Raw genomic sequence first — 13039 nt, 5'->3', positions numbered from 1 at the left:
TTCTGGTTCCCAGTTATTCTTAGGAAACTTTATTAGTCAGGGTTCTCCAGAGAGACAGAACATATTTATATATAAGTGTGTGTATAAATGTGTGTATGTATATATATACATATATATATAGGTTCTGTTTCTCTGGAAACCACACACACATATATATTCATATATATGAAGAGATTTATTATAAGGTTTTGGCTCACACAATTATGAAGGCTGAGAAGTCCCACTATCTGCCATCTGCAAGCTAGAGACCCAGGAAAGCTGGTGGTGTAGTTTGAATGCCTGAGAACCAGAAAGCTGATGGCATAGATTTGAGTCAGGTCTGAAGGCCTGAGAACTAGAGTGCAGAAGGCAGGAGAAGATGGATGCCTGAACTCAAGCAGTCAGGCAGAGTTAATTTGCTCCTCCTCCCCTTTCTCATTCTATTCAGGTCTTCAATGGATGGGTGATGCCCACACATAATGGGGAGGCCATCTGCTTTCCTTGGTCAACCGATTCAAATGCTAATCACTTCCAGAAACGTCTTCACAGACACACCCAGAAATAATGTTTAACCCTTTGTCTGGGCATCCTAAGGCCCAGTCGAGCTGATGCACAAAATTAGCCATAACAGAAACCAATAACCTCTTCTATATGCCTGGAACACAACCTGTTGTTGTTGTGTCTTTGGCTGTGGTGTTTTGCTGGCCAAACTTGTTTTTTCCTAGTACCAGAGGAGGAGGATGTTCGCCAGTCTCTCAGGATCCTCTTTCAGCCCCAGCTTGCCCATCCTTCAGCAAATGTACAGCCCCTGCAGCAAATGCCCAGCTCCTGCTTGCGCTCACTGAGGAAGAGCATTGAAGATGGCTGCCTCACTCCAAAGCTCCAGGTGCACTCTACTCCCCCGTCCTCCCTCCCACTCTGCCTCCCACTTGTCTCCACCTCCTTAGTTCATCTTTCTTCATCCTCTTCCCTTGTGCTATCCTTGGCTCTCCTCTCCATTCTATATGTATACTTGGATTATATCAGCCTCATCCAGGAAATAACCCAGACCAATTCTATCCCGTCCCCGATGCCACAGTACATTGCTGAAATTTCTGCCAGATGGGTCCCAATTATCACGAAGAGAAGCAAGCAGCAATTAACAACTCCATAGTCAGGGGAACCTGATACAAGTTGAACATCCTTTATCTGAAAATCTTGGGACCAGAAGTGTTTCAGGCTTTTCTTGGACTTTGGGATGTTTACTTTCTACTTACCAGTTGAGCATTCCTAATTTGAAAATCTAAAGTCTGAAATGCTTCAATGAGCTTTTCGTTTACTCAAGAAGTTTCCGATTTTGAAGCATTTTTTATTTCAAATTTTCGGATTTAGAATGCTCAATCTGTATTGAAAAATTTCACACTGCCTTGGGGATGGGTCTTGGTGCAGGAAGTTTATGGATATAACTTCACATTAGGAAGTTCTAAATCCAAACTTTTTTAAACCGAACTTTGGGGCCTCAGAACCCACTATATAGCAGTTAGAACTCATTATACTGAAAGTGTCAGAAAACCCAACTTAAACTGGTTAAAAAATAAATGAAATTAGGCAACTGGTAGAATTGCAAAAGATAGAGGTAGACATAGCTTCAGGTAAGGCTTGATCCAGACACTCAATGATGCCACCAAGAATTCAGTACCCTCATCCTAAAGGTCTCATCCTAAAGCTGGCTCCCCTCCTGATCACAGGATCATCTGTCAATATCTCCAAGAGTTACAAAAGTCCACTCCCCAGTGACTCAATAAAAGTGTCCAAGTTGAGTCTTATTGTCTTGGTTGGCTGATTTGGACGATATGTCGTTGGTTAATCCATATGTAATCTGTGTGGTCAGGAGGATGAGAGATACTCATTGGTTTAAGCTAATTGGGTGTACCCTCTGGGAATGGAGTCAATAATAATCAACCTACATGGATGAGAAATGCAAGATACTCTTAGGAAGGGGGAAATGAATGTTAGAACGCTAGAAATTGACCCCAAACTGCAAGCTCCACATGTTTCCTGAATGAAGAACACATTAAAATATTTAACTGACCTCAAAATGGTCATAATAATGCATGTTTGCACAACTCTTTAAAATATACATATATATACTTTAATTTTTAGAGCAGTTTTAGGTTCACAGCAAAATTGAATGAAGATACAGAGATATCCACATACCCTCTGCACTCACACATGCATTGCCTACCAACTTATCAGTATTTCCCACCAGAGGGTACATTTGTTGCATTTGATGAGCTTACATTGACACATTATTATCACCCAAAGCCCATAGTTTACATTTGGGTTCACTCAGTGTCGCACATTCTGTGGGTTTATACAAATGTATGATGACAAGTATCCACCACTGTAGTATCATATGGAGTAGTTTCACTGCTCTAAAAGTCCTCTGTGTTCCACTGACCATTCCTCCCTCCCCCAACCCCTGGCAGCCACTGGTCTTTTTACTGTCTCCATACTTTTGCCCTTTCCAGAATGTCATATAGTTGGAATTATACAATACGTAGCCTTTTCAGACAGGTTTCTTTCACTTAACATGCAGTTAAGTTTCCTTCATGTCTATTTATGGCTTGACAGCTCATTTCCTTTTAGGACTGAATAATGTTCATTGTATGGATGTTCCCCAGTTTATTTATCCATTCACCTACTCAAGGACATCTTGGCTGCTTCCAAGTTTTTGCAAAATCATGAATAAAGCTGCTATAAACATCTGTGTTCAGCTTTTTGTATGAACATAAGTTTTCATGCACACTTTTGAACAGTTCCTTTTCATCCATTAATTTTTGGAGCCCCACATTTTCTCTGAAAGGTAGATACAAGTAACTCCAATGTCTAGATTACCGAACCGAGGTTCTGGCCAAGAACACAAAACTGATCAGTGATAAAGATGAGACTTGAACTCCTAAGGTCTATATTTTTTTCCTGGCATTGTCATTGACTTCCTGGGAGATGAGTTTCTAGAAAACCAACTCAAAGCTGCTCCCAAATGGCAAAACACAGACCGAGCCCAAGTTCTTCATCCCCTACTCAGTACACACATAGGCCCACCAGGACAGCCTGTTTCATGCTGCCCTTGATTCTGGGCACCCTGAATTCCATCATTGGTGAGCCTGGCTGATGGCATGACCCACCCTTGGGCCCCCTGATAGTACTATTATTTTCCACTAGGCAGATTCCCTGGCTGTATCCAAACCAACTCCAAACAGACTTCAAGTCCCTTGCCTCCCTCCTTCCCTCTGTTCTTGCCTTTCATTATCCAGTGTTTATTGAATACCGCCTAAGACCCAATGCCCTTATCATAGCATTTTAGCTCCCTCACTTCCATTCCTCTGACCTCTCCCTCCAACCACTTTCCCCTCATTCACTCCACTCCAGCCACCTACAGTCTTCACAGTTCCACAGATGTGCAGGGTACACTCCACCTGGTCCCTGCTTCTTACCCACAGGGCTTATTCTCTCATTTCTTTCAAGTTTGTACTTGAATATCACCTTATAGGCAAGATCTTCTCTGACCCCCCAGGAAAAAAATCAATATCTCCAGTACTTCTAGCACCATCTCTGTTTTAACTTTTTCCATAACAATTATCACAACAAATGTCTTAAATATTTATGGATTTATTGTATGTCTCCCTGTTCCACGAGAAGATGAAATTTTCAAAGACAGAGATTTTCAGTTTTATCCATTGATGAATTCTAAGCATCTAGAACTATTCTTGGCCTCCTAGGGTACTCAGCAAATATTTATTGAAATAATGAATCCTATCAAGACGGTCTGTAATGACTCTTCCAGATAGGGGTTACACTAGCCCAAGGATTCTCCAATGTCAGGAGACCCAGATGAGACCCTCCAAGAGCTAACCTTGAAGCCCCTTTTCCTTTTACCTTTTGTTTTAAGAGACAGGGTCTTGCCCTGCTGCCCAGGCTGGATGCAGTGGCACAATCACAGCTTACTGCAACTTTGAACTCCTGGGCTCAAGCAATTCTCCAAACTCAGCCTTCCAAGTAGCTAGTACTGCAGGTATTCACCAAATATAGATATGTATATTTTGTAGAGGTGAGGTCTCGCTATGTTGTCCAGGCTGATCTTAAACTCCTGACGTAAAGTGATTCTCCCACCTTGGCCCCCCAAAGCACTGGGATCGTAGGTGTAAGCTACCACTCCCATCCTCCCTCTCACTCTTGAGGTTCTCCTCTCCCTCCCCATGACAGTGATGGGGTGGCGTGATACTCAGCACTCCACTAATTCCAAAGAATTCCCCTTTCCTTCTCTCTTTAACTTCAACTTTGTATGCCCTCAAGCCTGGTCAAAATTGTTTCAAAATCAATTAGTATATCCTCCATTGGTAGACAGGCACCTCACTTTGCCTGAGGCTGCTTGGCATATACATTTTATTTCTGGTCTCTGTGACTTCAGCTGACATTGAAATATAAACAGTTCACTAACACCTTGTTACACATACATCATGTCACTGAATGTTCACAAGGACCATGCAACACAAATCTCCTTGTCTCTGTTTTGCAGATAGGGAAACTGAGGCTCAGAGAGCTATTACTGTCTCACTGGATAAATGACCACAAAGTACTTGTCTCTCAGTTGAGAGAGCTATGGATATTATGGTCCTCCGGACCCTCAATGCCACCCCTAGACCGTGAGTCAGGGTCTGATTGTCTACTGTTTTCACCATAGGGCTCTGCCTCCCACCCAGTCCCAGAACATTCCCTACTCCCAGCCAGGCAGAGCCCAGAGAGGCTGTGGACCCTGATCAGCAGACCTCTTATCCACTGCTGCAATAAGTAGCTTGGAGAGGAGATAAATGGATGTGATTATTGGCTTCAAATGAGGTTTAGGGATTATCTGTGGATTTTCTTTATCCTTGTGGCAGACACAGTGGAGAAGGGAGGGGCTGTGGTTTCAGAACCCAGGGGAGGGGACCAAGCACCTTCGTGACTTGAATTTGTACCAAAGCTTGAGAGTCAGATGAATTTTGGCATGAATTCAAGCTCTGTGACCTTGGGTACGTCACTTCACCTCTCTGAACCTGTTACCTTCCTCTCCACAAGGAGTGGAGACATGCTAAGAATGTTCTTCTTTCCCATCAGAAGAGGATCACTCACTCACTGAAGTACTGGCTTGAAGGAGTTTACATACAACTGTAAAACTGCATTAATTACCTCTGGGCATCTTATCTCCTATTGCAACTCCTCAGCAACATCTTGAAAGAGCAAACTGAAATTACTCTATATGACACGAACAATAAGAATAGCAACCTACATATACTGAGCTCTTCTTAAATGCAAGCACTTTATAGTCATATTACCATTTAATCCTGTCAATAATGCTAAGAAGTAGTTTTATTTTATTCCCATTTTACAGAGAGGAAACTGAGTTCCATCTGGCTTGCCCAATGTCACAAAGTTGATGAGGGGTAAGACCACGCCTAGAACTCAGGTTTAGGTCCTCAAAGCCAATATTTGAATCACCTGCTAAATGCCTCCATTGCATGTGCCATGATTTCAATAGCATAATCTGAAATGGGTTTGAACCAGCTTTATTAGAGTAATTTTATGTAATCCAGCTGCTTCTGTGAGCACTAGCTATACTTGTCTCTCTGAGTCGTCATTTCTTCATCTGCTAACTGGGGGTGATAACGCCTTCTTTCATATGGCTGTTTTGAGGATTGGATGAGATATAATAAACATTTAAGAAGTATCAGTTTTCCTTCTTTTCACCTCAAAAAATTAATATAAATTGATTTGCTAAAATTATAACAACTGGGATTTATGAATATCAATAACAATAGGAAAATAAGTCAGGTGCAAAATTGATGATGTTGGAAATTGTCTACCTACCCAGTTGTGTGTCATACAATGCTAGAATTTTTGAGGTGCTGTTTATTGCATTGACACTAGAGCTAGATGACATGGAAATTAGAGTGGAAAAAGTGTCATTCTCACTGATTCAACAAACATGCATTGACTACTTTTGCCAGCACTGTGGGTGCTGTGGTCTGTATGTGTCCTCAAAATACACGTGCTGGAAATGTAATCCCCAGTGCAATAGCACCGGGAGGCAGGGTCTTTGGGGAGGGCTTTTAGGTCATGAAGCCTTGCCTTATGAACAGATTAAAGCCACTATAAAAAGGGCTTGTGGGAGTGAGCACTCTCTCTTCTGCTCTTCTGCCATGTGAGACCAGAATTCATCCCTTTTGTCTTTCCACCTTCTGCCATGTGAGGGCACAGCAAGGAGGCCCTCACCAGATGCTGGTGCCTTGATCTTGTACTTCCCAGCCTCCAAAACGATGAGAAAATAAACTTCTGTTCTTTATAAGTTACTCAGTCTCGGGTATTTTGTTGTAGCAACACAAAATGACTAAGACCCAATGTCCTTATCGTAGCATTTTAGCTATGGGTTCAGAGATAAACAAAACAGATATGGTCCTTGCTCTCATGGACATTACATTCTAGTGAAAGAAACAGAAAATAACCATAAATAAGATGTTTCAAGGAGTAGCGTGTGTTATCAAAAATAAAACAAGGTAATCATATAGTGTAACTTGGGGCAAGAAGAGGCTATTTTAGAGAATGCAAGGAGTTCAACTTTCTCTGAGAAATAAACATTGACACAAAGGCCTGAATAATGAAGAATGGGCACTCCTGGAAGGAGCTAAGGCCCAAAGCCGAGAATGAAGGGTATGTGTTCAAGGTACACAAAGCAACTGCAGCTAGTGTGGAGTGAGCATCAGGGTTACTGATGGAATAATAAAATAAAAAACCCAGGTGGCACCAAATTATGCAAAAACCTTGAAGGCCATTGTATAAAGTTTGGATTTCATTCTAAGTTCAGCAGGAAAAATACCATTAGAAATTTTTAGTGGCCGGGTGCGGTGGCTCACGCCTGTATTCTCAGGACTTTGGGAGGCCTAGGCGGGTGGATCACAATGTCAGGAGATCGAGACCATCCTGGCTAACACGGTGAAACCCTGTCTCTACTAAAAATACAAAAATTAGGCAGGCATGGTGGCGTGTGCCTGTAGTCCTAGCTGCTGGGGAGGCTGAGGCAGGAGAATGGCATGCACCCAGGAGGTGGAGCTTGCAGTGAGCCGAGATTGCCATTGCACTCCAGCCTGGGCGACAGAGCAAGACTCTGTTTCAAAAAAAAAAAAAAAAAAAAAAAATTTTTAGCAAGAAGCTGGTAATTTGATCTGGTTCATACAAGCCATATTGGACCCACACAAATGTGGTGCTAATTGTTTGGATGTGCTTTGTCCCTGCCAAAACTCAGGATAAAATTTGATCCCCAATGTGGTAGTGTTGGGAGGTGGAGCCTAGTGGGAAGTGTTTGGGTCATGGGGGAGGATCCCTCATGAATAGATTAATGTCCTCCCACAGGGGTGAGTGGGTTCCTGCTCTCACAGGACTGGATTAGTTCCCCCAGAAGGTGGGTTGTTAAAGAGTCTGGTTTCCTTGGTTTCACTCTCTCATCTCCTCTCTTACCATATGACCTCTTTGCAGTGCCCACTCTCCTTCCACTTTATGCCATGAATTGAAGCAGCATGAGGTCCTCACCAGAGGCAGCTGCCCAAGCCTGGACTTTTCATCCACCAGAACTGTGGGCCAAGTAAGTCACTTTTCTCTATAAATTACCCAGCCTCAGATATTCTGTTACAGCAACACAAAATGGACTAAAACATGTGGGTACTTGATTTATAACAAAGATAGTACCCAGAGCAGAAAAGGGAAATAGTCTTTCTTTCAATAAATGCTGCTGTATCAATAGGATAATGACATGGGTAAAAAAAAAAATCATAACCAATACTTTACACCATATACTAAAATAAATTTGATGTGGACTACAAATATAAATATAAAAAGTAAAACAATAAAGATTCTATAAGATAACAAAGAGAATATTTTCATAATCTCGAGTAGGCAAAAATTAAACAGAACATGAAAAGTGCTTTACAAGTAGATAAATTGAACTTTAATAAATTAGCAACTTTTGGTTATCAAAAGACACCACCAACAGAGGGAAAGTAGCAAACCACCTGATAGGAGAAGATATTTACAATATATATAATCTCAAAGGATCCCTCTCCAGAATAGATATAAAAGTCATATTAATCAAGAAAAAAAAATCACAATAGAAAAGTTGACAAAAGTCATTAACAGGTACTTTACAAAAGAAAGTTTTCAAATAATCATTAAAAGTGGAAAATTACTTTATTAGTCATGAGGTAAATTAAAATTAAAACCACTAAATATCATAGATTGTCTAAAATTAAAAACAGACTGACAATACCACGTGTTGGTGAGGAGATGGAGCAACTAGAATTCTCATACACAACATACAGGATTAAAACTGGTATCCCTTGGCTGAGTGTGGTGGCTCACACTTGTAATCCTAGCAGTTTGGGAGGCCAAGACAGGCAGATTGCCTGAGCTCAGGAGTTCAAGACCAGCCTGGGCAACATGGTGAAATCCCATCTCTACTAAAAATACAAAAAAATTAGCCAGGAATGGTAGTGCATGCCTGTAATCCCAGCTATTCAGGAGGCTGAAGCACAAGAATCACTTGAACCTGGGAGGTGGAGGTTGGAGTGAGCCAAGATCATGCCACTGCACTGCCGCCTGGGTGACAGGGCAAGACTCTATCTCAAAAAAAGAAAAACAAAACAAAACAAAAATTGGTATCCCCACTTTCGGAAACTGTTTGGGAGTATCTGCTAAAGCTAAGTATTTGCATACCTCACCCAGAAACTCCACTTCTGGGAAAATAACTGACCAAAACACCTGCATGGATGTATCAGAAGATTTACACAAAGCTTGGAAACAATGAAACACTCCATCAACAAACTGAGGTGTATTCATATAGTGAAATACTACACAGCATGAAAAATAACATTGCTGACACAGACAACAATATGGATGAATCTCAAAAACCTAATATTGAGCAAAAGAAAAAAATCAAAATTCAAAAGCCTATGTATTGTCTAGTTGGTTTTTTGTTGTTGTTGCTGTTGCTTGTTTGTTTGTTTTTTGAAACGAAGTCTCACTCTGTCATGTAGGCTGGAGTGCAATGGCACGATCTCGGCTCACTGCAACCTCTGCCTCTGGGGTTGAAGTGATTCTCCTGCCTCAGCCTCCTGAGTAGCTGGGACTACAGGTGTGCGCCACCACGCCTAGCTAATTTTTTGTGTGTTTTTAGTAGAGACGGGGTTTCACCATGTTAGCCAGGCTGGTCTCGAACTCCTGACCTCAGGCAATCCGCCTGCCTCGGCCTCCCAAAATGCTGGGATTACAGGCATGAGCCACCATGCCCTACCTGTAGAGTTCCATTTTATGAAGTTTAAAAATTGGTGAAATTATAGGGTCAGAAGTCAGAATTGTGCTTTGCTTTCCTTTGAGAGGGGATAACAGGGATCTCAAATTGGGGGCTATCATGTTCTGTTTCATTATCTGGGTGTTGGTTACACACTTGTGTTCACTTTGTGATAATCAAGATGTTCACACAATTTGTGTTCTTTTCTGTATAGGATATATATTTTACAAATTATTTGGGGGAGCAAGAAAGGAACCAGAGAGACCAGGTAAGAGGATGTTGTAGTGGTCCAGGCAGGAAATGATGGTGAAGAGAACTACAGGGGATGTGGTGGGGAAGGAGAGAAGTGGATTAATTTAGGATATGCTCTGGTAAAAGAACCTAAATGACTTGTTGATGGATTGGATGTGAAGGAGAAGGAATAACTCAACAGTGGACTCTGGGTTTATGACTCCAGCAGTTGGGCATACAGTGGAGCGACTGTTCCAAATGAGGAAGATCAGGAGAGGAAGTAGCATCATTTGGAAGTGTTCATACATTCCTTTATTTATTTCCTCTAGCAACATTCCTTGATAGGTATTTTGATCCCCACTGTACAGAAGAGGAAACTGAGGCTTGCAGAAATGAAATTATTTTGTCCAGGGTTGAACAGGTCTGGCAGGAAACAGAATGAAAATGTTTTACCTTAGAGGCATTTAGCTGTAGTATTGGAGCCTGGAGATTTTTTTTTTTTTTTTTGGACAGAGTCTTACTCTGTCACACAGGCTAGAATACAGTGGCATGTTCTCGGCTCACTGCAACTTCCATCTCCAGGGTTCAAGCTATTATCCTGCCTCAACCTTCCCAGTAGCTAGGACTACAGGCGTGCACCACCACATCCGGCTAATTTTTGTATTTTTAGTAGAGACGGGGTTTCACCATGTTAGCTAGGCTTGTCTTGAACTCCTGACCTCAGGCAGTCCACCTGCCTTGGCCTCCCAAAGTGCTGGGATTACAAGTGATGAGCCACTGCGCCCAGCCCAGCCTTTCAAATTAAGCAGCTGGGTATTGAAGGTTGCCTCCATCAGAGTACAATCTTGACCTCTTCAGAGTACAAATATCTTGACTTCTTTCTTACTCGTCTGTGAAGTGGGGATGACAGTCATACCTACCTCATTGGGTTAATATGTTTCAAAGGCTTTAACGGTCCCTGATACAATTCAGCCCTCTGTAAGTTAGCCATTATCAGGGTCTGTGTGAACTTCCCTGAGGGATGAAGAGACAGAAGGTAGATTTTAGTTCTTGTGCCAAGACTGTTTCATTAGCATGGTGATTGCCCTTCAAATCAAGAAAACAAATGATGGCATATAATGTTATTGCCACATAATAAAGTCCATCAGGGCCAAAATCCAGGAGCCAAAAGACATAAAGTGCATATATACAACAGAGGAAATCCTGGCTTAGCTGGGCATTGGCTGTCTAGGTGCTAATATGCTTTTCTGTATATGGGAAAGGAAAATTGTTATAATTATTCAGCAACCATTTTGGAGAGCTAAATTCCAGCCTCCCCAAAGTGCTTGGAAATAAGGGGCAATACACTTCAACTTTCCAGAGTCCATAGTCCAGAGTTGTGCACTCCTGGATTAAGTGATACTTCTCATCCCTTTGAATTATTGCAGCAGCCTTTAAGCTAGATTCCCACCTGTGTCCAACTGTTCCTGTACAAATACTGAGCACCTACACTGTCTCAGGTTCTCTACTAGGTTCTACGGACAATAAGAACAAGCTCACAGGGATGGCGCACTATTAAAGCACTTTACAAATTGTAAAGTATTGATTCAATGCTGTTGCTGTGGGGATGGTCAGGTGGTGATGGCAGTTGTTAAAGCAGTTGTTCAACAGTTCTCTGCTGTCTATGGAATAGAGGCATTGCAGCCAAGTCCAAACCAATTCCTGCCTAATTTCTCATCCCCTATTCCCTACATCAGCTTTACAGCCATCCATACCGAACCTATAGCAGTCCCTTCATTTTCACACCCCAAGGCTCTTAAATATTCTATTTCCTCTATCTGACATATTCTCCTCCTTTTGTCTGCCTGTAAAATCCCCACTTAATCCTTTAAGGTCCAATTTCACCCTCCCATAACTCCTCCTAACAGGCAGTGTTCATCCCTTCCATGAGCATTTCTCAGTAAAGGCAAAGATATATCAGAATGACCTAAAATCATCTTCAAATCCCAGGCCCATACTGCTCACCAGAAGTTCAGATTCAATAGTTCTGGGGTGCATAATGATTAAGAGCTCAGGCTTCGAGTCAAAAAAACTCAGGTTAAGCCCCAGCTCAGTTGTTTACCAGCTCCATGACCTTGGCCATGTTACTTAACTTCCCTAAGACAGTTTCCTCTGTGAAAAGGGGATAGGAATAAGAAAAAAATGACAAGTTGAGACAAAGTACATAAAACAGTACAGTACCTGACACCTGGAAAGCACTCAACAAATTATCATTACTGAAAAGAGTTCCGTTTTATTCTGATTTTGACAGCCTATCCAGTTCTTCCCCACAGTACCCCACGCCTCTCCAGGTTGAGAATCACTGCTGAGCAATTATCAAATTGTATTATAATCCAATGTGCATGTGCTTGGGTCTCCTACTACCAGGAAATTCAGAAGCTATGTCACAGTTCTAGATCAGTGTCAGTATTTGGAAGCTGCGTGACCTTGTACAAGTCTGTCTGCCTCTTTTGGCCTCAGTTGATTTGGCATAAAATGGGAAGAATAATGCTTGCCAGATAAGATTGTCAGAAATCAAGGGAGATCTTGAATTTGAAATTACTTTAAACGGTGAGTAGGAGTGAATTGCTATTCTTCTGCCATCTGGAGTGAAAAGGGGCTATGGTCCAGGTCTGTCACTTTATAGCCACGTATCTATGTAAAGGGGCTCTCTCCTTCCCTGTCTCATGGAGTATCAGTGTGATCCTCTTTCCTTAAACATTCGTAGATGATTTGTGCCTAATAGAAGACTTTACAATGACCTGCAAAGTAGCTCAAGCCTTTCCAAGGAGAAAGGGACTATTGATGCATTAGTGTAAGTTCAGTTCTTCTCAGAATGCTAACCACTGAAAACACTGCAGTAAGCTTGACAGACAGGATCCTTGCTCTGGTTGAGTTTGAATTCTAGTTGAGAGAAAGTGAATGATACACAGGTAAGCATATAAATAAAATAATTTCAGAGAGTAATAAGTATTAACAACAACAACAAAAGAAATGCAACAGGTAAGTTATAGAGTGATTGGGGAAGGAAGCATTAGGTAGGTGGCCAGGGAAGTCCTCTTTGACAAGGTGACATTTGAACTGAAATTCAAATAACAAGTATACAGCCATATAAAGATCAAGATGATGAGGATCCCAAGTAAAGAAAACAGCAAATAAAATTAAACAAACAAACCAAAAAAACCTTTAAAAACACCTTGATACAAAATAGAGGCCATTGTAGGAGGAATTACTGAGACAAGGGAGAGTGGATCATGAGGAGGCAGGAGGGTTGGACATGGATGCTGTATATGGAACTTCGAAGGCTGTGATTTACAAAATAGAAATCAGGCCGGGCATGGTGGCTCATCCTGTAATCCCAGCACTTTGGGAGGCCAAGGCGGGCGGATCACGAGGTCAGGAGATGGAGACCATCCTGGCTAACACGGTGAAACCTTATCCCTACTAAAAATACAA

This window comes from Mandrillus leucophaeus, unplaced genomic scaffold, assembly GCF_000951045.1.
Source record: "Mandrillus leucophaeus isolate KB7577 unplaced genomic scaffold, Mleu.le_1.0 Scaffold372, whole genome shotgun sequence".
NCBI lineage: Eukaryota > Metazoa > Chordata > Mammalia > Primates > Cercopithecidae > Mandrillus > Mandrillus leucophaeus.
This window is presented reverse-complemented; position numbering follows the sequence as displayed.